This window comes from Patagioenas fasciata, unplaced genomic scaffold (assembly GCF_037038585.1).
Source record: "Patagioenas fasciata isolate bPatFas1 unplaced genomic scaffold, bPatFas1.hap1 Unplaced_6, whole genome shotgun sequence".
In the NCBI taxonomy this organism is placed as follows: Eukaryota; Metazoa; Chordata; class Aves; order Columbiformes; family Columbidae; genus Patagioenas; species Patagioenas fasciata.
This window is the reverse complement of record NW_027288778.1, coordinates 723857-749041: the sequence shown is the minus strand read 5'-3', so window position 1 is coordinate 749041 and position 25185 is coordinate 723857. Positions and strand designations below refer to the sequence as shown.

Here is a 25185-nt window from a genome sequence, read left to right as displayed (position 1 = left end):
GCAAGAGCATCCAGTTTTTGGAGCACTTATGGAACATGATAAAGCCAGGCAGAGCCTGACAAAGCGCGGCAGAGCCCAACAGGGCTTGACAGAGCCTGATAGAACTCAACAGGGGCCGACAAATCCCGACAGCGCCTGACAGCGAACAGCGGAGTCTGGCCGGGCCTGACAGAGGCTGTCACAGCACGACAGAGCCAGAGGAGCCTGACAGAGCCCAGCAAACCCGGCAGGAATAGACAAGGCCTGGGTGCACAGACCTGGGTGCGTGTGGAAAGGTTTCTGCCTGTTTTCCAGTGAGGAATGGTGTGTGTGCACGTGGACAAACAGAAGGCGAAGCAGCTCGGTTCCAACACTGAAGAAGGATGCACAGTCACGTAGACACGGGGGCTGCTCCGCTCCTGCTCTCCTGCTCTCTTGCAGGACACAGAGGCCTCAGAGCCCTGTTCAGTTCAGTTCAGTTCCATACAATGTTCACTGACTGCAAGAAAATCCCTCAAATCCCCCACAATGTGGGGCTCAAAAGGGAGTCCCCCTGAAAAGAGGGGGTCACAGTCCAAAAATGCCTGAAAATTCCTGGGGGAGGATAAAACTTATTAAACCCTGTAAATATGAGCGTGAGAATTTCAAACAGAGAGAAGTCTGTCGTTTGTATTTATATATTGCAGAATGGTATTCATGTAGATATAAAATGATTTTAAAATAAAACCCCTTTTCTACTCTGTTATATAAAGGATTTTAGAATGTAAAAAATTTCTGTTGATGGTTTTAAGAATACAAACATCTTATCTATTTGTAGATTAAAAAGTGAAGGACTTGAAAAAGAAAAAAATATCTAGATAGGAACTTAAAATAGAAAAAAGTGTGAGTAGGCAGAGCTATGTATAATTACTACGTGTTACATAGTCTAAATAGGTAATAAATATCATCTATATATATCCACTCACACCCGTATACATACCTTTAATTTATTAATAAATGTAAATCGATATCCCAGTCTAAATATATATAATTGTAAATATGTCAAAATCTGTAAATTTGAAAAGATACCTGAGTGTTAAAATGGAAGTTTAAATGTATTTAAGTGTAAATAGACACTGGATCAGAGCGCAGCGCGGGACAAACGGGGACGGGTGATGATAGGCGGAGAGAATGGAAATTGACGTGCTTAGCTGGCCAATCAGATTGCGGAGAGGGAAGAGAAGGGGCGGGCCGCGGGGGAAGGGTTGTCTCGAGGGCTTCCCAATGCGCATGCGCAGAAATGGGCGCTGCGAGGTGCACGGGGCGCTCTCGGCGGCCACGTGCGCGCACCGTTGGAGCCCGGAGCGGACTCGCTGCGCCGCTGTTTCTGCGAGGCCCCGGGGAGTGCCCGGCCCGGCCCCGCCCGGCCCGCTCCGCTCCGTCTCAGAGCCGCCTGGAGAGCCGGGTCGGGCAGCCCCTTCTCGGCTCCACCTCTTCCCGAGCTAAGCCACGCCCCCTTGGGGCCGTGCCATGTTGACCGCACCCTCTCCCTACCCCAAGAGGCTCCTCCCATGGGGGCGTGCCCCAGAGAATGCCCGCCCCCAGACCACCTCCCATGGGGCGTGACACAGAGGCTCCGCCCCCCCGAGGGGCTCCCCGTGGGCGTGCCCTCTCAGTACCCGCCCCTCGGCACTGACCCCACCCCATGTAGGCGGGGCCACACCCAGCTGCCCCCTCCCATCTGTGACCCATAACCAACCCCATAGCAGCCCTATGGCTGCCCCACAGGTCCCGCTGTAGCAGCCCAGCACCTGCCCCATAGTCGCCCCATAAGTGCTCCAGACATGCCTCTTAAGACCCCTACAGCAGCCCCATGAGTGCCCCACAGGTAATTCCACAGCCGCCCCATCCCGCCCCACAGCGGCCGCTGCGGGACCCCCGGAGCCCCCCGGCCCCACACCCGCCCCGCAGCCCCACAGCGCGCGGTCTCGGGCTCCGGTGCCGGCGAAGCCACGTCCTGGCCGCGGCCGGAGGAGCCGCCGCTTGTCCGCCCCCCACGTCCCCCCGATCGCTGCTGCTGTCGCTGCCTGAGGAGCCGCAGCAGCCGCCGCTTGTCCGCCCCCCCACGTCCCCCCGATCGCTGCTGCTGTCGCTGCCTGAGGAGCCGCAGCAGCCGCCGCTTGTCCGCCCCCCACGTCCCCCCGATCGCTGCTGCTGTCGCTGCCTGAGGAGCCGCAGCAGCCGCCGCTTGTCCGCCCAGCCCCGACTGCCCCCCCCCAATCGCCGCCGCTGCCGCCCCCGCCACCCCCCTTCTCCCGCCATCCCGGTGTCACAACGGGGACTTTGAGCGCGGCTGTGGAGGCAGCAGCTGTTCTGATAGCGAAGCCAAACCGGACCGGGAAACAGGACCGGGAACCAGGAACCGTGGCAGGGAAGTTTTCCCTTGGAGCAAACAAACCCCAGGTGTTCTTCAATGTTTATTGAGAAAGCAGAGTCAGGATGCACCAGTAGTCCGATCAGTGACCTTCTAAGACAAAGTGGGGTCCTGGGATGTCACAATGGGCCCCAGTGACGAAGAGGGTCCCCATGGTGCCACAATGGGCCCTGGGGACAAAGGGAGTCACCAGGATGTCACAATGGGCCCTGGGGACAAACGGGGGGCCCAGGATGTCATAATGGGCCCAGGGGACAAAGAGGAGTCCCCAGGATGTCACATTAGGCCCTGGGGGAAAGAGGGGTCCCCAGGATGTCACAACGGCCTCTGGGGACTATGAGGGGTCCTGGGACGTCACAATGAGTCCTGGGGATAAAGGGGGTCCCCAGGATGTCACAATGGGCACCTGAGACAAAGGGGGGGTCCCCATTGTGTCACAATGCATCGCCAGTGACAAGGGGGTTCCCCATGGTGTCACAATGGGCCTTGGGGACAATTGGGGGTCCTGGGATGTCACAATGGGCCCTGGGGACAATGAGGGGTTCTGGGACGGCACAATGAGCCCTAGGGAAAAAGGGGGGTCCTGGGATGTCACAATGGGCCCTGGAGACAAAGGGGGCTCCCCAGGATGTCACAATGGGCTCTGGGGACAAAGGGGTCCCCAGGATGTCACAATGGGCCCTGGGGACAAAGAGGGGTCCCCTGAATGTCACAATGCGCCCTGGAGACAATGGGGGGTCCTGGGACGTCACAATGGGCCCTGGGGACATAGGGGTACCCAGGATGTCACAATGGGCCCTGGGGACAAAGGGGGCTCCCCAGGATGTCACAATGGGCCCTGGGGACAAAGAGGGGTCCCCAGGATGTTCACAATGGGCCCTGGAGACAGTGGGGAGTTCAGAAATGTCACAATGGGCCCTGGGGACAAAGGGGGTTCCCCAGGATCTCACAATGGGCTCTGGGGACAGAGGGGGTCCCCACGGTGTCACAATGGGCCCTGGGGACAAATGGGGGTCCCCTGAATGTCACAATGCACCCTGAGGACAATGGGGGGTCCTGGGATGTCACAATGGGCCCTGGGGACACAGGGGTCCCCAGGATGTGATAATGGGTTCTGGGGACAAGTGGGGTCCCCAGGATGTCACAATGGGCACTGGGGGGAAAGGGGTGGTCCCCATGCTGTCACAATGGGCCCAAGTGACAAGGAGGGTCCCCACGGTTCCACGATGGGCCCTGGGGACAACGGGGTCCACTGGATGTCACAATGGGCCCTGGGGACATAGGGAGGTCCTAGGATGTCACAGTGGGCCCTGGGGACAAAGTGGGGTGCCCTGAATGTCAGAATGGGACCTGGGGACAAAGGGGGTCCTGGGATGTCACAATGGGCCCCAGTGACAAAGGGGGTCCCCATGGCATCACAATGGGCCCTGGGGACAAAGGGGGTTCCCCAAGATGTCTCAATGGGCCCTAGAGACAATGGGGAGTCCTGGAACATCACAATGGGCCCTGGGGACAAAGTGGGGTCCTGGGACGTAACAATGTGCCCTGGGGAAAAGGGAGGGTCCCCAGGATGCAACAATGGGCCCTGGGGACAAAGTGGGGTCTCCTGAATGTCAAAATGGGCCCTGGGGACAAGGGGGGACCCCATGGTGTCACAATGGGCCCTGGGGACAAAGACGGGTCCCCTGAATATCACAATGGGCCCTGGGGACAAAGTGGGGTACCCTGAATGTCAGAATGGGACCTGGGGACAAAGGGGGTCCTGGGATGTCACAATGGGCTCCAGTGACAAAGGGGTCCCCATGGTGCCAAAATGGGCCCTCAGGACAAAGTGGGTCCCCAGGATGTCACAATGGGCCCTGGGGACAAAGGGGGTCCTGGGACGTCACAATAGGCCCTGGGGACAAAGGCGGTCCCCATGGTGTCACAACGGGCCCTGGGGACAAAGAGGGGTTGCCTGAATGTCACAATGGCCCCTGGGGACAAAGGAGGGTCCCCAGGATCTCAAAATGGGCCCTGGGGACAAGGGGGGACCTGCAATGTCACAATAGGTTCTGGGGACTAAGGGGGTCCCCAGGACGTCACAATGGCCCCTGGGGATAATGGGAGATCCCCAGGGTGACACAATGGGCCCTGGGGACAATGGGGGTACCCACAGTGTCAGAACGGGCCCTGGGGAAAAAGTGGAATCCTGCAATGTCACAATGGGCCCCAGTGACAAAGGGGGTCCCAATGGTGCCACAATGGGTCCTGGGGAAAAAGGGCGTCCCCAGGATGTCACAATGGGCTCTGGGGACAAGGGGGGTCCCCACGGTGTCACAATGGGTCTTGGGTACAAAGTGGGGTCCTGGGATGTCACATTGGGCCACAGTGACAAAAGGGGTCCCCATGGTGCCCCAATGGACCCTGGCGACAAAGGAGGTCCCCATGGTGCCACAGTGGGCCCCAGTGACAAAGGGGGTCCCCACGGTGTCACACTGGGCCTTGGGTACAAACTGGGGTCCTGGGGTGTCACACTGGGCCACAGTGACAAAAGGGGGCCCCATGGTGCCACAATGGGCCCTGGGGACAAAGGGGGTCCCCAGGATGTCACAATGGGCCCTGGGGAGAAAGAGGGGGTCCCCATGGTGTCACAATGGGTCCCGAGTGATAAGGGGGGTACCCACGGTGCCACAATGGGCCAGAGGGACGAGGCGGTCCCCATGATGTCACAATGGGCCCTGGGGACAATGAGGTGTGCCCAGGATGTCACAATGGGCCCTGAGGATAAGGGGGGGTCCCCATGCTGTCACAATGGGTTACCAGTGACAAGGGGGGTCCACATGGTGTCACGATGGGCCCTGGGGACAAAGGTGGGTCCCCATGGTGTCACAATGGACCCTGGGGACAAACGGGGGTCCCTATGGTGTCACAATGGGTCCCCAGTGACAAGTGGGGTCCTGAGATGTCACAATGGGTCCTTGGGACAAAGGGGGGTCCCCAGGATGTCACAATGGGCCCTGGGGACAAAGGGGGTCCTGGGACTTCACAATGGGCCCTGCGTACAAGGGCGGGTCCCCAGGAGGTCACAATGGGCTCTGGGGAGAAAGGGGTGGTCCCCATGGTGTCACAATGGGCCCAAGTGACAAGGAGGGTCCCCATGGTTCCACGATGGGCCCTGCGGACAACGGGGTCCACCGGATGTCACAATGGGCCCTGGGGACAAAGGGAGGTCCTAGGATGTCACAGTGGGCCCTGGGGACAAAGTGGGGTCTCCTGACTGTCACAATGGGAGCTGGGGACAAAGGGGGTCCTGGGATGTCACAATGGGCCCCAGTGACAAAGGGGGTCCCCATGGTGTCACAATGGGCCATGGGGACAAAGGGGGGTCCTCGGATGCCACAATGGGCCCTCGGGACAACTGGGGGGTCCTGAGATGTCGCAATGGGCCTTGGGGACAATGGGGGGTCCCCACGGTGCCACAATGGGTCCCCAGTGACAAGGGGGTCCCCAGGATGTCACAATGGGCCCTGGGGATAAAGGGGATCCCCAGGATGCCACAATGGGCCCTAGGGAAAAAGGCTGTCCCCTGAATGTCACAATGGGCCCTGGGGACAATGGGGGTCCCCAGGATGTCACAATGGGCCTTCAGTATAAAGTGGGGTCCTGGGATGTCACAATGGGCCCTGGGGATCAAGGATGGTGCCCAGGATGTCACAATGGGCTCTGGGGACAATGGGGGGTCCTGGAATGTCACAATGGGCCCTAGGGACAAAGGTTGGTCCCCAGGTTGTCACAATGGGTCCTGGGGACAACTGGGGGTCCCCAGGATGTCACAATGGGCCCTGGGGACAAGGGGGATACCCACGGTGTCACAATGGGCCCTGGGGACAAAGGGAGGTCCCCAGGATGTCACAATGGGCCCTGGGGATGACGGGGGGTCCTGGGACGTCACAATGGGCCCTGGGGACAATGGGGCGTCCTGATATGTTACAATGAGCCCTGGGCACAACTGGGGGGTCCTTAGATGGGGGGTCCTTATGTGGGGGGTGATGGTTAAAGTGTAAGTATGGAGAAGCTTGGCAGATTGATTATATTACACTTCCACAAACACGCCAAGGTAAGCGTTATGTACTTACAATGGTGGAAGCAACCACTGGATGGTTGGAAACATCTGCCGTACCTCATGCTACAGCCCGAAATACCATCTTGGGCCTTGAGAAGCAAGTCCTTTGGTGGCCGGGTACGCCAGAAAGAATTGAATCAGACTATGGTACTCATTTCAAAACCAGTATTATAGACAATTGGGCCAAAGAACATGGTATTGAGTGGGTGTATCATATTCCATATCATGCACCAGCCTCTGGGAAAATTGAAAGGTACAATGGTTTGTTAAAAACTACACTAAAGGCACTGGGTGGTGGAGCCTTTAAAAACTGGGATTCACATTTAGCAAAAGCCACTTGGTTGGTCAACACCAGGGGATCAACCAATCGAGCCGGGCCTGCCCAATCAGAAATTCTATGGACTGTGGAAGGAGATAAAGTCCCTGTAGTACACATGAAAAATATCTTAGGAAAGGCAGTCTGGGTTCCTCCTGCCTCAGGCACAGGCAAACCTATTCGTGGGATTGTTTTTGCCCAGGGACCTGGCAGCACCTGGTGGGTGATGCTTAAGGATGGAGAAGTTCGGTGTGCACCTCAAGGGGATTTGATTTTAGGTGAAAATGTGCAATGCTGAACTGTACGATGTGAATTGCCGCACTAACAATGTTTAATAAGTGTCTTTCAGATCAAGACAATGGTGATGAAACCAGCGCTGGCTTCTTCGAGTGGCGCCCGACACCTTCTTGGAAGTTGGTGTCCTTAACCCACCAACAGGGGTCATGAGATGCACTTGGACCATTTTCCCTGCCCTGGGAGACTGTGGTGACAAAATGAACTTAATGAACTTTTCAAAGGATGGTCCACTGATTAATTACTCCTGTGTATATATGTACACATGTATATATATATAGTAGTAGTGATTAATTAGATTGTATTGATAGATTGTATTGATAAGGTTTAAGTATTCAGTGAATGTCATATGATAAGGGGTGGAATGTCCTGGTTTTGTTAAAAACAAGTTTCTCTTTTAGTGAATTTGCCTGTCAGCCAAAGCCTTCATGTCAGCTGCATTTTCCTGGAGAACCAGACACATGTTTTGGTTAAACCCAGCAAGGGAATGCAAACTTATTGACAAGCACAGATGGACATCTCGCGAGAGGGGCAACGAGAAACTGGTGATCGAGAGACTGACCAACGGTGAATAACATTCCATTCACGTGAATACTTCATATAAAAGCGGGAGATCACGAGGATCTCGTCCCTTTTTCCCTTCCCCTTTGCCTTTTTCCTTCCCTTCTGCTCATGGCCGACATCAGGAGAGGACCTTGCTGGTCGTCCCTGCGAACGGAGGCCAGTGAGAGACTGAATCCAGCTCCGGTTGGCTGCAGAGTCTGATCCAGGACTTTGGGTGCTGGCTCTGCAGTTGCTCAGACTTACAAGATGGGTTTTGTATATTTGTATTATTTTCTCTGTTCTCATCAGTAGCATCAGTAAAACATCTTGAACTTTTCCAGCTCTCTCCCCTCTGTGCTTCTTCCCCTCCCGATCGCCTGTGCTGAGTGGGAAGGGGGGAGAGGGAGGGGCAAAAGGGGGAATTGGGGGGGGGAGAGGAGGTTGACAACACATCTGCCAGGGTTTGATTGTCACCCCGCAATCCTAACCCTCGACAGGGACAAAGGGGGTCCTGGGATGTCACAATGGGCCCTGGGGACAAAGGGCGGTCGCCAGGATATCACAATGGGCTCTGGTGACAATGGGGTCCCCAGGATGTCACAATGGGCCCTGGGGACAAGTTGGGGTCCCCTGAATTTCACAATGGGCCCTGGGGACAAAGAGGGCTCCCCAGCATATCACAATGGGCCCTGGGGACAATGGGGGGTCCTGGGACGTCACAATGGGCCCTGGGGACAAGGGGGGGTCCCCAGGATGTCACAATGGGCCCTGGGGACAAAGGGGGTCCCCACGGTATCAGAATGGGCCCTGGGGACAAAGGGGGGTCCCCTGAATGTCACAATGGGTCCTGGGGACAATGGGGGGTCCTGGGACGTCACAATGGGCCCTGGGGACAAGGGGGGGTCCCCAGGATGTCACAATGGGCCCTGGGGAAAAAGAGGGGTCCCCTGAATGTCACAATGGGCCCTGGGGACAAGGGGGTGCAGAGGATGTCACAATGGGCCCTGGGGACAATGGGGGGTCCTGGGATGTCACAATGGGCCCTGGGGACAATGGGAGTCCCCAGGGTGTCACAATGGGCCTTGGGAACAAGGGGGTCCCCCAGATATCACAATGGGCCCTGGGGACAATGTAAGGTCCTGGGCTGTCACAATGAACCCTGAGGACAAGGGGGGTCCCCAGGATGTCACAATGAAGTCTTGGGACAAAGGGGGTCCCCAGGATGTCACAATGGGCCCTGGGGACAAAGCGGGGGTCCTGGAATCTCACAATGGGCCCCAGTGACAAAGGGGGTCCCTATGGTGCCACAATGGGCCCTGGGGACAAAGGGGGTCCCCTGGATGTCACAATGGGCTCTGGGGACAAGGAGGGTCCCCTGAATGTCACAATAGGTCGTGGGGACAATAGGGGGTCCTGGGACGTCACAATGGGCCCTGGGGACAAGGAGGGATCCCCAGGATGTCACAATGGGCCCTGGGGACAATGGGGGGTCCTGGGACGTCACAATGGGCCCTGGGGACAAGGGGGGGTCCCCAGGATGTCACAATGGGCCTTCAGTATAAAGTGGGGTCCTGGGATGTCACAATGGGCCCTGGGGATCAAGGATAGTGCCCAGGATGTCACAATGGGCTCTGGGGACAATGGGGGGTCCTGGAATGTCACAATGGGCCCTAGGGACAAAGGTTGGTCCCCAGGTTGTCACAATGGGTCCTGGGGACAACTGGGGGTCCCCAGGATGTCACAATGGGCCCTGGGGACAAGGGGGATACCCACGGTGTCAAAATGGGCCCTGGGGACAAAGGGAGGTCCCCAGGATGTCACAATGGGCCCTGGGGATGACGGGGGGTCCTGGGACGTCACAATGGGCCCTGGGGACAATGGGGCGTCCTGATATGTTACAATGAGCCCTGGGCACAACTGGGGGGTCCTTAGATGGGGGGTCCTTATGTGGGGGGTGATGGTTAAAGTGTAAGTATGGAGAAGCTTGGCAGATTGATTATATTACACTTCCACAAACACGCCAAGGTAAGCGTTATGTACTTACAATGGTGGAAGCAACCACTGGATGGTTGGAAACATCTGCCGTACCTCCTGCTACAGCCCGAAATACCATCTTGGGCCTTGAGAAGCAAGTCCTTTGGAGGCACGGTACACCAGAAAGAATTGAATCAGACTATGGTACTCATTTCAAAACCAGTATTATAGACAATTGGGCCAAAGAACATGGTATTGAGTGGGTGTATCATATTCCATATCATGCACCAGCCTCTGGGAAAACTGAAAGGTGCAATGGTTTGTTAAAAACTACACTAAAGGCACTGGGTGGTGGAGCCTTTAAAAACTGGGATTCACATTTAGCAAAAGCCACTTGGTTGGTCAACACCAGGGGATCAACCAATCGAGCCGGGCCTGCCCAATCAGAAATTCTATGGACTGTAGAAGGAGATAAAGTCCCTGTAGTACACATGGAAAATATCTTAGGAAAGGCAGTCTGGGTTCCTCCTGCCTCAGGCACAGGCAAACCTATTCGTGGGATTGTTTTTGCCCAGGGACCTGGCAGCACCTGGTGGGTGATGCTGAAGGATGGAGAAGTTCGGTGTGCACCTCAAGGGGATTGGATTTTAGGTGAAAATATGCAATGCTGAACTGTACGATGTGAATTGCCGCACTAACAATGTTTAATAAGTGTCTTTCAGATCAAGACAATGGTGATGAAACCAGCGCTGGCTTCTTCGAGTGGCGCCCGACACCTTCTTGGAAGTTGGTGTCCTTAACCCACCAACAGGGGTCATGAGATGCACTTGGACCATTTTCCCTGCCCTGGGAGACTGTGGTGACAAAATGAACTTAATGAACTTTTCAAAGGATGGTCCACTGATTAATTACTCCTGTGTATATATGTACATATGTATATACATATAGTAGTAGTGATTAATTAGATTGTATTGATAGATTGTATTGATAAGGTTTAAGTATTCAGTGAATGTCATATGATAAGGGGTGGAATGTCCTGGTTTTGTTAAAAACAAGTTTCTCTTTTAGTGAATTTGCCTGTCAGCCAAAGCCTTCATGTCAGCTGCATTTTCCTGGAGAACCAGACACATGTTTTGGTTAAACCCAGCAAGGGAATGCAAACTTATTGACAAGCACAGATGGACATCTCGCGAGAGGGGCAACGAGAAACTGGTGATCGAGAGACTGACCAACGGTGAATAACATTCCATTCACGTGAATACTTCATATAAAAGTGGGAGATCACGAGGATCTCGCCCCTTTTCCCTTTCTCCCTTTTTTCCTCATGGCCGACATTAGGAGAGGACCTTGCTGGTCGTCCCTGCGAACGGAGGCCAGTGAGAGACTGAATCCAGCTCCGGTTGGCTGCAGAGTCTGATCCAGGACTTTGGGTGCCTGCCCTGCAGTTGCTCAGACTTACAAGATGGGTTTTGTATATTTGTATCATTTTCTCTGTTCTTATCAGTAGCATCAGTAAAACATCTTGAACTTTTCCAACTCTCTCCCCTCTGTGCTTCTTCCCCTCCCGATCGCCTGTGCTGAGTGGGAAGGGGGGAGAGGGAGGGGCAAAAGGGGGAATTGGGGGGGGGAGAGGAGGTTGACAACACATCTGCCAGGGTTTGATTGTCACCCCGCAATCTTAACCCTCGACAGGGACAAAGGGGGTCCTGGGATGTCACAATGGGCCCTGGGGACAAGGGGGGGTCCCCAGGATGTCACAATGGGCCCTGGGGACAAAGAGCGTCCCCAGCATGTCACAATGGGCCCTGGGGACAAAGGGGGTCCCCACGGTATCAGAATGGGCCCTGGGGACAAAGGGGGGTCCCCTGAATGTCACAATGGGCCCTGGGGACAATGGGGGGTCCTGGGATGTCTCAATGAGCCCTGCGGACAAGGGTGGTACCCACGGTGTCACAATGGGCCCTGGGCACAACGGGGGGTCCCCATAGTGTCACAATGGGTCCTGGGGACAATGGGGGGTCCTGGGACGTCACAATGGGCCCTGGGGACAAGGGGGGGTCCCCAGGATGTCACAATGGGCCCTGGGGAAAAAGAGGGGTCCCCTGAATGTCACAATGGGCCCTGGGGACAAGGGGGTGCAGAGGATGTCACAATGGGCCCTGGGGACAATGGGGGGTCCTGGGATGTCACAATGGGCCCTGGGGACAATGGGAGTCATCAGGGTGTCACAATGGGCCTTGGGAACAAGGGGGTCCCCCAGATATCACAATGGGCCCTGGGGACAATGTAAGGTCCTGGGCTGTCACAATGGACCCTGAGGACAAGGGGGGTCCCCAGGATGTCACAATGAAGTCTTGGGACAAAGGGGGTCCCCAGGATGTCACAATGGGCCCTGGGGACAAAGCGGGGGTACTGGAATCTCACAATGGGCCCCAGTGACAAAGGGGGTCCCTATGGTGCCACAATGGGCCCTGGGGACAAAGGGGGTCCCCTGGATGTCACAATGGGCTCTGGGGACAAGGAGGGTCCCCAGGATGTCACAATGGGCCCTGGGGACAAAGGGTGTCCCCACGGTATCAGAATGGGCCCTGGGGACAAGGGGGGTCCCCTGAATGTCACAATGGGCCCTGGGGACAATGGGGGGTCCTGGGATGTCACAATGAGCCCTGCAGACAAGGGTGGTACCCACAGTGTCACAATGGGCCCTGGGCACAAGGGGGGGTCCCCATAGTGTCACAATGGACCCTGGGCACAAGGGGGTGCCGAGGATGTCACAATGGGCCCTGGGGACAATGGGGGGTCCTGGGACCGCACAATGGGCCCTGAGGACAATGGTGGGTCCCCTGAATGTCAAAATGGGCCCTGGGGACAAAAGGGGGTCCGCAGGATGTCACAATGGGCACTGGGGACAAAGGGGGGGTCCCCAGGATGTCACAATGGGCCCTGGGGACAATGTGGGGTCCTGGGATTTCACAATGGGCCCCAGTGACAAAGGGGGTCCCCTGAATGTTACAATGGGTCCTGGGGACAATGGGGGGTCCTGGGACGTCACAATGGGCCCTGGGGACAAGGGGGGGTCCCCAGGATGTCACAATGGGCCCTGGGGACAAAGAGGGGTCCCCTGAATGTCACAATGGGCCCTGGGGACAGGGGGGTGCAGTGGATGTCACAATGGGCCCTGGGGACAATGGGGGGAATCCAGAATGTCAGAATGAGTCATGAGTACAAGGGGGGGTCCCCATGGTGTCACAATAGGCCCTGGGGACAAAGTGGGGTCCAAGAATGTCACAATGGGCCCTGGGGACAAAAGGGGTTGCCATAGTGCCACAATGGGCCCTGGGGTCAAAGGGGGTCCCCATGGTGCTACAATGGGCCCTGGGGACAAAGGGGGGTCCTGGGATGTCACAATGAGCCCTGGGGACAAAGGGGGTGTCCCCATGGTGCCACAATGGGCCCTGGGAGGAAGGGGATGGCCAGGATGTCACAATGGGTCCTGGGGAAAATGGGGGGTGCCCAGGATGTCACAATGGACCCTGAGGACAAGCGGGGGTCTCCATGGTGTCACAATGGGCCCCAGTGACAAAGGGGGTCCCCTGAATGTCACAATAGGTCGTGGGGACAATAGGGGGTCCTGGGACGTCACAATGGGCCCTGGGGACAAGGGGGGGTCCCCAGGATGTCACAATGGGCCCTGGGGACAAAGAGGGGTCCCCTGAATGTCACAATGGGCCCTGGGGACAATGGGGGGTCCTGGGACGTCACAATGGGCCCTGGGGACAAGGGGGGGTCCCCAGGATGTCACAATGGGCCCTGGGGACAAGGGGGTGCAGAGGATGTCACGATGGGCCCTGGAGACAATGGGGGGTCCTGGGACATCACAATGGGCCCTGGGGACAATGGGGGGTCCTGGGACGTCACAATGGGCCCTGGGGACAAGGGGGGGTCCCCAGGATGTCACAATGGGCCCTGGGGACAAGGGCGTGCCGAGTATGTCACAATGGGCCCTGGGGACAATGGGGGGTCCTGGGATGTCACAATGGGCCCTGGGGACAAGGTGGGGTCCCCAGGATGTCACAATGGGCCCTGGGGACAATGTAAGGTCCTGGGCTGTCACAATGGACCCTGAGGACAAGGGGGGACCCCAGGATGTCACAATGAAATCTTGGGACAAAGGGGGTCCCCAGGATGTCACAATGGGCCCTGGAGACAAAGGGGGTCCCCACGGTGTCAGAATGGGCCCTGGCGACAAGGGGGGTCCCCTGAATGTCACAATGGGCCCTGGGGACAATGGGGGGTCCTGGGATGTCACAATGAGTCCTGGGGACAAGGGTGGTACCCACGGTGTCACAATGGGCCCTGGGCACAAGGGGGGGGTCCCATAGTGTCACAATGGACCCTGGGGACAAGGGGGTGCCGAGGATGTCACAATGGGCCCTGGGGACAATGGGGGGTCCTGGGACCTCACAATGGGCCCTGAGGACAATGGTGGGTCCCCTGAATGTCAAAATGGGCCCTGGGGACAAAGGGGGGTCCGCAGGATGTCACAATGGGCACTGGGGAAAAAGGGGGGGTCCCCATGGTGTCACAATGGGCCCAAGTGACAAGGAGGGTCCCCACGGTGCCACGATGGGTCCTGGGGACAAGGGCGTCCCCCAGATGTCACAATGGGCCCTGGGGACAATGGGAGGCCCCAAGGTGTTCAGAACGAGCCCTGGGGACAAAGTGGAATCCTGGAATGTCACAATGGCCCCCAGTGACAAAGGGGTTCCCCATGGTGCCACAATGGGCCCTGGGGACAAAAGGGGTCCCCAGGATTTCACAATAGCACTGGGGACAAAGGGGGGTCGTGGGATGTCACAATGGGCCCTGGGGACAAGGGAGATCCCCATGGTGTCACAATAAGCCCTGGGGACAAAGGGTGGTCCTGGGACATTTCAATGGGCCCTGGGGACAAAGGGGGGACCCCAGGATGTCACAATGGGCCCTGGGGACAAAGGGGGGTCCCCATGGTGTCACAATGGGCCCTGGGGACAAGGGGGTCCCCCAGATATCGCAATGGGCCCTGGGGACAAAGTAAGGTCCTGGGCTGTCACACTGGACCCTGAGGACAAGGGGGGTCCCCCAGATGTCACAATGGGCCCTGGGGACCAGGGGGGGTCCTGGGATGTCACAATGGGCCCCAGTGACAAAGAGGGTCCTCATGGTGCCACAATGGGCCCCAGTGACAAAGGGGGTCCCCTGGATGTCACAATGGGCTCTGGGGACAATGGCGGGTCCTGGGACGTCACAATGGGCCCTGGGGACAAGGAGGGCACCCCAGGATGTCACACAGGGCCCTGGGGACAATGGCGGGTCCTGGGACGTCACAGTGGGCCCTGGGGACAATGGGGGTCCCCAGGATGTCACAATGGGCCCTGGGGACAATAGGAGGTTCTGGGATGTCACAATGGGCCCTGGGGACAATGAGGGTCCCCAGGATGTCACAATGGGCCCTGGGGACAATGGGGGGTGCCCAGGATGTGAGAATGAGTCCTGAGAAGAAGGGGGGGTCCCCATGGTGTCATAATGGGTCCCCAGTGACAAGGAGGGGTCCCCATGGTGTCACAATAGGCCCTGGGGACAAAGTGGGGTCCTAGAATGTCACAATGGGCCCTGGGGCAAAAGGGGTTGCCATGGTGCCACAATGGGCCCTGGGGTCAAAGGGGGTCCCAGGATGTCACAATGGGCCCTGGGGACAAAGAGGGGTCCCCTGAATGTCACAATGGGCCCTGGGGACAAGGGGGTGCCGAGGATGTCACAATGGGCCCTGGGGAAAATGGGGGTCCTGGCACGTCACGATGGGCCCTGGGGACAAGGAGGGATTCCCAGGATGTCACAATGGGCCCTGGGGACAAGGGGGTGTCCCCAGGATGTCACAATGGGCCCTGCGGACAAGGGTGGTACCCACGGTGTCACAATGGTCACTGGGACAAGGGGGGGTCCCTATAGTGTCACAATGGGCCCTGGGGACAATGTGGGGTCCTGGGATGTCACAATGGGCCCCAGTGACAAACAAGGGCCCAAATGTCACAATGGGCCCTGGGGACAATGGGGGGTCCTGGGACGTCACAATGGGCCCTGGGGACAAGGAGGGATCCCCAGGATGTCACAATGGGCCCTGGGGACAATGGCGGGTCCTGGGACGTCACAATGGGCCCTGGGGAAAAGGGGGGGTCCCCAGGACGTCACAATGGCCCTGGGGACAAAGAGGGGTCCCCTGAATGTCACAATGGGCCCTGGGCACAAGGGGGTGCCGAGGATGTCACAATGGGCCCTGGGGACAATGGGGGGTCCTGGGATGTCACAATGGGCCCTGAGGACAATGGTGGGTCCCCTGAATGTCACAATGGGCCCTGGGGACAAAGGGGGGTCCGCAGGATGTCACAATGGGCACTGGGGATAAAGGGGGGGTCCCCAAGGTGTCACAATGGGCCCAAGTGACAAGGAGGGTCCCCACGGTGCCACGATGGGTCCTGGGGACAAGGGCGTCCCCCAGATGTCACAATGGGCCCTGGGGACAATGGGGTTGCCCAGGATGTCACAATGGGCCCTGGGGACAATGGGAGTCCCCAAGGTGTCAGAACGAGCCCTGGGGACAAAGTGGAATCCTGGAATGTCACAATGGCCCCCAGTGACAAAGGGGTTCCCCATGGTGTCATAATGGGCCGTGGGGACAAAAGGGGTCCCCAGGATTTCACAATAGCACTGGGGACAAAGGGGGGTCATGGGATGTCACAATGGGCTCCAGTGACAAAGAGGGTCCTCATGGTGCCACAATGGGCCCTGGGGACAAAGGGGGTCCCCTGGATGTCACAATGGGCCCTGGGGACAAGGAGGGTCCCCAGCATGTCACAATGGGCCCTGGGGACAAAGGGGGTCCCCACGGTATCAGTATGGGCCCTGGGGACAAAGGGGGATCCTGGGACGTCACAATGGGCCCTGGGGACAAGGGGGGGTCTGGGACGTCACAATGGGCCCTGGGGACAAGGGGGTGCAGAGGATGTCACAATGGGCCCTGGGGACAATGTCGGGTCCTGGGACGTCACAATGGGCCCTGGGGACAAGGGGGGGTCCCCAGGATGTCACAATGGGCCCTGGGGACAAAGAGGGGTCCCCTGAATGTCACAATGGGCCCTGGGGACAAGGGGGTGCAGTGGATGTTACAATGGGCCCTGGGGACAATGGGGGGTGTCCAGGATGTGAGAATGAGTCCTGAGGACAAGGGGGGGTCCCCATGGTGTCACAATGGGTCCCCAGTGACAAGGAGGGGTCCCCATGGTGTCACAATAGGCCCTGGGGACAAAGTGGGGTCCAAGAATGTCACAATGGGCCCTGGGGACAAAAGGGGTTGCCATGGTGCCACAATGGGCCCTGGGGTCAAAGGGGGTCACCATGGTGCTACAATGGGCCCTGGGGACAAAGGGGGGTCCTGGGATGTCACAATGGGCCCTGGGGACAAAGGGGGTGTCCCCATGGTGCCACAACGGGCCCTGGGAGCAAGGGGGTGGCCAGGATGTCACAATGGGTCCTGCGGAAAATGGGGGGTGCCCAGGATGTCACAATGGACCCTGAGGACAAGCGGGGGTCTCCATGGTGTCACAATGGGCCCCAGTGACAAAGGGGGTCCCCTGAATGTCACAATAGGTCCTGGGGACAATGGGGGGTCCTGGGACGTCACAATGGGCCCTGGGGACAAGGAGGGATCCGCAGGATGTCACAATGGGCCCTGGGGACAATGGGGGGTCCTGGGACGTCACAATGGGCCCTGGGAAGAAGGGGGGGTCCCCAGGATGTCACAATGGGCCCTGGGGACAAGGGGGTGCCGAGGATGTCACAATGGGCTCTGGGGACAATGGGGGGTCCTGGGATGTCACAATGGGCCCTGGGGACAAGGGTGGGTCCCCAGGATGTCACAATGGGCCTTGGGAACAAGGGGGTCCCCCAGATATCACAATGGGCCCTGGGGACAATGTAAGGTCCTGGGCTGTCACAATGGACCCTGAGGACAAGGGGGGTCCCCAGGATGTCACAATGGGCCCTGGGGACAAAGCGGGGGTACTGGAATCTCACAATGGGCCCCAGTGACAAAGGGGGTCCCTATGGTGCCACAATGGGCCCTGGGGACAAAGGGGGTCCCCTGGATGTCACAATGGGCTCTGGGGACAAGGAGGGTCCCCAGGATGTCACAATGGGCCCTGGGGACAAAGGGGGTCCCCACGGTATCAGAATGGGCCCTGGGGACAAGGGGGGTCCCCTGAATGTCACAATGGGCCCTGGGGACAATGGGGGGTCCTGGGATGTCACAATGAGCCCTGCAGACAAGGGTGGTACCCACAGTGTCACAATGGGCCCTGGGCACAAGGGGGGGTCCCCATAGTGTCACAATGGACCCTGGGGACAAGGGGGTGCCGAGGATGTCACAATGGGCCCTGGGGACAATGGGGGGTCCTGGGACCGCACAATGGGCCCTGAGGACAATGGTGGGTCCCCTGAATGTCAAAATGGGCCCTGGAGACAAAAGGGGGTCCGCAGGATGTCACAATGGGCACTGGGGACAAAGGGGGGGTCCCCAGGATGTCACAAGGGCCCTGGGGACAATGTGGGGTCCTGGGATTTCACAATGGGCCCCAGTGACAAAGGGGGTCCCCTGAATGTCACAATGGGTCCTGGGGACAATGGGGGGTCCTGGGACGTCACAATGGGCCCTGGGGACAAGGGGGGGTCCCCAGGATGTCACAATGGGCCCTGGGGACAAAGAGGGGTCCCCTGAATGTCACAATGGGCCCTGGGGACAGGGGGGTGCAGTGGATGTCACAATGGGCCCTGGGGACAATGGGGGGCATCCAGGATGTCAGAATGAGTCATGAGGACAAGGGGGGGTCCCCATGGTGTCACAATGGGTCCCCAGTGACAAGGAGGGGTCCCCATGGTGTCACAATAGGCCCTGGGGACAAAGTGGGGTCCAAGAATGTCACAATGGGCCCTGGGGACAAAAGGGGTTGCCATAGTGCCACAATGGGCCCTGGGGTCAAAGGGGGTCCCCATGGTGCTACAATGGGCCCTGGGGACAAAGGGGGGTCCTGGGATGTCACAATGAGCCCTGGGGACAAAGGGGGTGTCCCCATGGTGCCACAATGGGCCCTGGGAGGAAGGGGATGGCCAGGATGTCACAATGGGTCCTGGGGAAAATGGGGGGTGCCCAGGATGTCACAATGGACCCTGAGGACAAGCGGGGGTCTCCATGGTGTCACAATGGGCCCCAGTGACAAAGGGGGTCCCCTGAATGTCACAATAGGTCGTGGGGACAATAGGGGGTCCTGGGACGTCACAATGGGCCCTGGGGACAAGGGGGGGTCCCCAGGATGTCACAATGGGCCCTGGGGACAAAGAGGGGTCCCCTGAATGTCACAATGGGCCCTGGGGACAATGGGGGGTCCTGGGACGTCACAATGGGCCCTGGGGACAAGGGGGGGTCCCCAGGATGTCACAATGGGCCCTGGGGACAAGGGGGTGCAGAGGATGTCACGATGGGCCCTGGAGACAATGGGGGGTCCTGGGACATCACAATGGGCCCTGGGGACAATGGGGGGTCCTGGGACGTCACAATGGGCCCTGGGGACAAGGGGGGGTCCCCAGGATGTCACAATGGGCCCTGGGGACAAGGGCGTGCCGAGTATGTCACAATGGGCCCTGGGGACAATGGGGGGTCCTGGGATGTCACGATGGGCCCTGGGGACAAGGTGGGGTCCCCAGGATGTCACAATGGGCCCTGGGGACAATGTAAGGTCCTGGGCTGTCACAATGGACCCTGAGGACAAGGGGGGACCCCAGGATGTCACAATGAAATCTTGGGACAAAGGGGGTCCCCAGGATGTCACAATGGGCCCTGGAGACAAAGGGGGTCCCCACGGTGTCAGAATGGGCCCTGGCGACAAGGGGGGTCCCCTGAATGTCACAATGGGCCCTGGGGACAATGGGGGGTCCTGGGATGTCACAATGAGTCCTGGGGACAAGGGTGGTACCCACGGTGTCACAATGGGCCCTGGGCACAAGGGGGGGGTCCCATAGTGTCACAATGGACCCTGGGGACAAGGGGGTGCCGAGGATGTCACAATGGGCCCTGGGGACAATGGGGGGTCCTGGGACCTCACAATGGGCCCTGAGGACAATGGTGGGTCCCCTGAATGTCAAAATGGGCCCTGGGGACAAAGGGGGGTCCGCAGGATGTCACAATGGGCACTGGGGAAAAAGGGGGGGTCCCCATGGTGTCACAATGGGCCCAAGTGACAAGGAGGGTCCCCACGGTGCCACGATGGGTCCTGGGGACAAGGGCGTCCCCCAGATGTCACAATGGGCCCTGGGGACAATGGGAGGCCCCAAGGTGTTCAGAACGAGCCCTGGGGACAAAGTGGAATCCTGGAATGTCACAATGGCCCCCAGTGACAAAGGGGTTCCCCATGGTGCCACAATGGGCCCTGGGGACAAAAGGGGTCCCCAGGATTTCACAATAGCACTGGGGACAAAGGGGGGTCGTGGGATGTCACAATGGGCCCTGGGGACAAGGGAGATCCCCATGGTGTCACAATAAGCCCTGGGGACAAAGGGTGGTCCTGGGACATTTCAATGGGCCCTGGGGACAAAGGGGGGACCCCAGGATGTCACAATGGGCCCTGGGGACAAAGGGGGGTCCCCATGGTGTCACAATGGGCCCTGGGGACAAGGGGGTCCCCCAGATATCGCAATGGGCCCTGGGGACAAAGTAAGGTCCTGGGCTGTCACACTGGACCCTGAGGACAAGGGGGGTCCCCCAGATGTCACAATGGGCCCTGGGGACCAGGGGGGGTCCTGGGATGTCACAATGGGCCCCAGTGACAAAGAGGGTCCTCATGGTGCCACAATGGGCCCCAGTGACAAAGGGGGTCCCCTGGATGTCACAATGGGCTCTGGGGACAATGGCGGGTCCTGGGACGTCACAATGGGCCCTGGGGACAAGGAGGGCACCCCAGGATGTCACACAGGGCCCTGGGGACAATGGCGGGTCCTGGGACGTCACAGTGGGCCCTGGGGACAATGGGGGTCCCCAGGATGTCACAATGGGCCCTGGGGACAATAGGAGGTTCTGGGATGTCACAATGGGCCCTGGGGACAATGAGGGTCCCCAGGATGTCACAATGGGCCCTGGGGACAATGGGGGGTGCCCAGGATGTGAGAATGAGTCCTGAGAAGAAGGGGGGGTCCCCATGGTGTCATAATGGGTCCCCAGTGACAAGGAGGGGTCCCCATGGTGTCACAATAGGCCCTGGGGACAAAGTGGGGTCCTAGAATGTCACAATGGGCCCTGGGGCAAAAGGGGTTGCCATGGTGCCACAATGGGCCCTGGGGTCAAAGGGGGTCCCAGGATGTCACAATGGGCCCTGGGGACAAAGAGGGGTCCCCTGAATGTCACAATGGGCCCTGGGGACAAGGGGGTGCCGAGGATGTCACAATGGGCCCTGGGGAAAATGGGGGTCCTGGCACGTCACGATGGGCCCTGGGGACAAGGAGGGATTCCCAGGATGTCACAATGGGCCCTGGGGACAAGGGGGTGTCCCCAGGATGTCACAATGGGCCCTGCGGACAAGGGTGGTACCCACGGTGTCACAATGGTCACTGGGACAAGGGGGGGTCCCTATAGTGTCACAATGGGCCCTGGGGACAATGTGGGGTCCTGGGATGTCACAATGGGCCCCAGTGACAAACAAGGGCCCAAATGTCACAATGGGCCCTGGGGACAATGGGGGGTCCTGGGACGTCACAATGGGCCCTGGGGACAAGGAGGGATCCCCAGGATGTCACAATGGGCCCTGGGGACAATGGCGGGTCCTGGGACGTCACAATGGGCCCTGGGGAAAAGGGGGGGTCCCCAGGACGTCACAATGGCCCTGGGGACAAAGAGGGGTCCCCTGAATGTCACAATGGGCCCTGGGCACAAGGGGGTGCCGAGGATGTCACAATGGGCCCTGGGGACAATGGGGGGTCCTGGGATGTCACAATGGGCCCTGAGGACAATGGTGGGTCCCCTGAATGTCACAATGGGCCCTGGGGACAAAGGGGGGTCCGCAGGATGTCACAATGGGCACTGGGGATAAAGGGGGGGTCCCCAAGGTGTCACAATGGGCCCAAGTGACAAGGAGGGTCCCCACGGTGCCACGATGGGTCCTGGGGACAAGGGCGTCCCCCAGATGTCACAATGGGCCCTGGGGACAATGGGGTTGCCCAGGATGTCACAATGGGCCCTGGGGACAATGGGAGTCCCCAAGGTGTCAGAACGAGCCCTGGGGACAAAGTGGAATCCTGGAATGTCACAATGGCCCCCAGTGACAAAGGGGTTCCCCATGGTGTCATAATGGGCCGTGGGGACAAAAGGGGTCCCCAGGATTTCACAATAGCACTGGGGACAAAGGGGGGTCATGGGATGTCACAATGGGCTCCAGTGACAAAGAGGGTCCTCATGGTGCCACAATGGGCCCTGGGGACAAAGGGGGTCCCCTGGATGTCACAATGGGCCCTGGGGACAAGGAGGGTCCCCAGCATGTCACAATGGGCCCTGGGGACAAAGGGGGTCCCCACGGTATCAGTATGGGCCCTGGGGACAAAGGGGGATCCTGGGACGTCACAATGGGCCCTGGGGACAAGGGGGGGTCTGGGACGTCACAATGGGCCCTGGGGACAAGGGGGTGCAGAGGATGTCACAATGGGCCCTGGGGACAATGTCGGGTCCTGGGACGTCACAATGGGCCCTGGGGACAAGGGGGGGTCCCCAGGATGTCACAATGGGCCCTGGGGACAAAGAGGGGTCCCCTGAATGTCACAATGGGCCCTGGGGACAAGGGGGTGCAGTGGATGTTACAATGGGCCCTGGGGACAATGGGGGGTGTCCAGGATGTGAGAATGAGTCCTGAGGACAAGGGGGGGTCCCCATGGTGTCACAATGGGTCCCCAGTGACAAGGAGGGGTCCCCATGGTGTCACAATAGGCCCTGGGGACAAAGTGGGGTCCAAGAATGTCACAATGGGCCCTGGGGACAAAAGGGGTTGCCATGGTGCCACAATGGGCCCTGGGGTCAAAGGGGGTCACCATGGTGCTACAATGGGCCCTGGGGACAAAGGGGGGTCCTGGGATGTCACAATGGGCCCTGGGGACAAAGGGGGTGTCCCCATGGTGCCACAACGGGCCCTGGGAGCAAGGGGGTGGCCAGGATGTCACAATGGGTCCTGCGGAAAATGGGGGGTGCCCAGGATGTCACAATGGACCCTGAGGACAAGCGGGGGTCTCCATGGTGTCACAATGGGCCCCAGTGACAAAGGGGGTCCCCTGAATGTCACAATAGGTCCTGGGGACAATGGGGGGTCCTGGGACGTCACAATGGGCCCTGGGGACAAGGAGGGATCCGCAGGATGTCACAATGGGCCCTGGGGACAATGGGGGGTCCTGGGACGTCACAATGGGCCCTGGGAAGAAGGGGGGGTCCCCAGGATGTCACAATGGGCCCTGGGGACAAGGGGGTGCCGAGGATGTCACAATGGGCTCTGGGGACAATGGGGGGTCCTGGGATGTCACAATGGGCCCTGGGGACAAGGGTGGGTCCCCAGGATGTCACAATGGGCCTTGGGAACAAGGGGGTCCCCCAGATATCACAATGGGCCCTGGGGACAATGTAAGGTCCTGGGCTGTCACAATGGACCCTGAGGACAAGGGGGGTCCCCAGGATGTCACAATGGGCCCTGGGGACAAAGCGGGGGTACTGGAATCTCACAATGGGCCCCAGTGACAAAGGGGGTCCCTATGGTGCCACAATGGGCCCTGGGGACAAAGGGGGTCCCCTGGATGTCACAATGGGCTCTGGGGACAAGGAGGGTCCCCAGGATGTCACAATGGGCCCTGGGGACAAAGGGGGTCCCCACGGTATCAGAATGGGCCCTGGGGACAAGGGGGGTCCCCTGAATGTCACAATGGGCCCTGGGGACAATGGGGGGTCCTGGGATGTCACAATGAGCCCTGCAGACAAGGGTGGTACCCACAGTGTCACAATGGGCCCTGGGCACAAGGGGGGGTCCCCATAGTGTCACAATGGACCCTGGGGACAAGGGGGTGCCGAGGATGTCACAATGGGCCCTGGGGACAATGGGGGGTCCTGGGACCGCACAATGGGCCCTGAGGACAATGGTGGGTCCCCTGAATGTCAAAATGGGCCCTGGAGACAAAAGGGGGTCCGCAGGATGTCACAATGGGCACTGGGGACAAAGGGGGGGTCCCCAGGATGTCACAAGGGCCCTGGGGACAATGTGGGGTCCTGGGATTTCACAATGGGCCCCAGTGACAAAGGGGGTCCCCTGAATGTCACAATGGGTCCTGGGGACAATGGGGGGTCCTGGGACGTCACAATGGGCCCTGGGGACAAGGGGGGGTCCCCAGGATGTCACAATGGGCCCTGGGGACAAAGAGGGGTCCCCTGAATGTCACAATGGGCCCTGGGGACAGGGGGGTGCAGTGGATGTCACAATGGGCCCTGGGGACAATGGGGGGCATCCAGGATGTCAGAATGAGTCATGAGGACAAGGGGGGGTCCCCATGGTGTCACAATGGGTCCCCAGTGACAAGGAGGGGTCCCCATGGTGTCACAATAGGCCCTGGGGACAAAGTGGGGTCCAAGAATGTCACAATGGGCCCTGGGGACAAAAGGGGTTGCCATAGTGCCACAATGGGCCCTGGGGTCAAAGGGGGTCCCCATGGTGCTACAATGGGCCCTGGGGACAAAGGGGGGTCCTGGGATGTCACAATGAGCCCTGGGGACAAAGGGGGTGTCCCCATGGTGCCACAACGGGCCCTGGGAGGAAGGGGATGGCCAGGATGTCACAATGGGTCCTGGGGAAAATGGGGGGTGCCCAGGATGTCACAATGGACCCTGAGGACAAGCGGGGGTCTCAATGGTGTCACAATGGGCCCCAGTGACAAAGGGGGTCCCCTGAATGTCACAATAGGTCCTGGGGACAATGGGGGGTCCTGGGACGTCACAATGGGCCCTGGGGACAAGGAGGGATCCCCAGGATGTCAGAATGGGCCCTGGGGACAAAGAGGCCTCCCCTGAATGTCACAATGGGCCCTGGGGACAAGGGGGTGCAGAGGATGTCACAATGGGCCCTGGGGACAATGGGGGGTCCTGGGACGTCACAATGGGCCCTGGGAAGAAGGGGGGGTCCCCAGGATGTCACAATGGGCCCTGGGGACAAGGGGGTGCCGAGGATGTCACAATGGGCTCTGGGGACAATGGGGGGTCCTGGGATGTCACAATGGGCCCTGGGGACAAGGGGGGTCCCTAGGATGTCACAATGAAGTCTTGGGACAAAGGGGGTCCCCAGGATGTCACAATGGGGTCTGGGGACCAGGGGGGGTCCCCAGGATGTCACAATGGGCCCTGGGGACAAAGGCGGTCCCTATGGTGCCACAATGGGCCCTGGGGACAAAGGGGGTCCCCTGGATGTC

The 25185-nt window shown here is 59.2% G+C and overlaps 1 long non-coding RNA gene across 1 annotated transcript in view; it reads right to left on the bottom strand.

Annotated features, from left to right (window-relative positions):
* Positions 1-11165: 11165 nt before the first annotated feature.
* Positions 11166-25185, bottom strand: part of LOC139826890 (uncharacterized) — a 62696-nt gene continuing 48676 nt past the window's right edge. Inside the window, exon 3 of the long non-coding RNA XR_011736998.1 lies at positions 11166-11201. This is a non-coding gene — a long non-coding RNA (uncharacterized lncRNA). The remainder of the gene's footprint in view (positions 11202-25185) is intronic.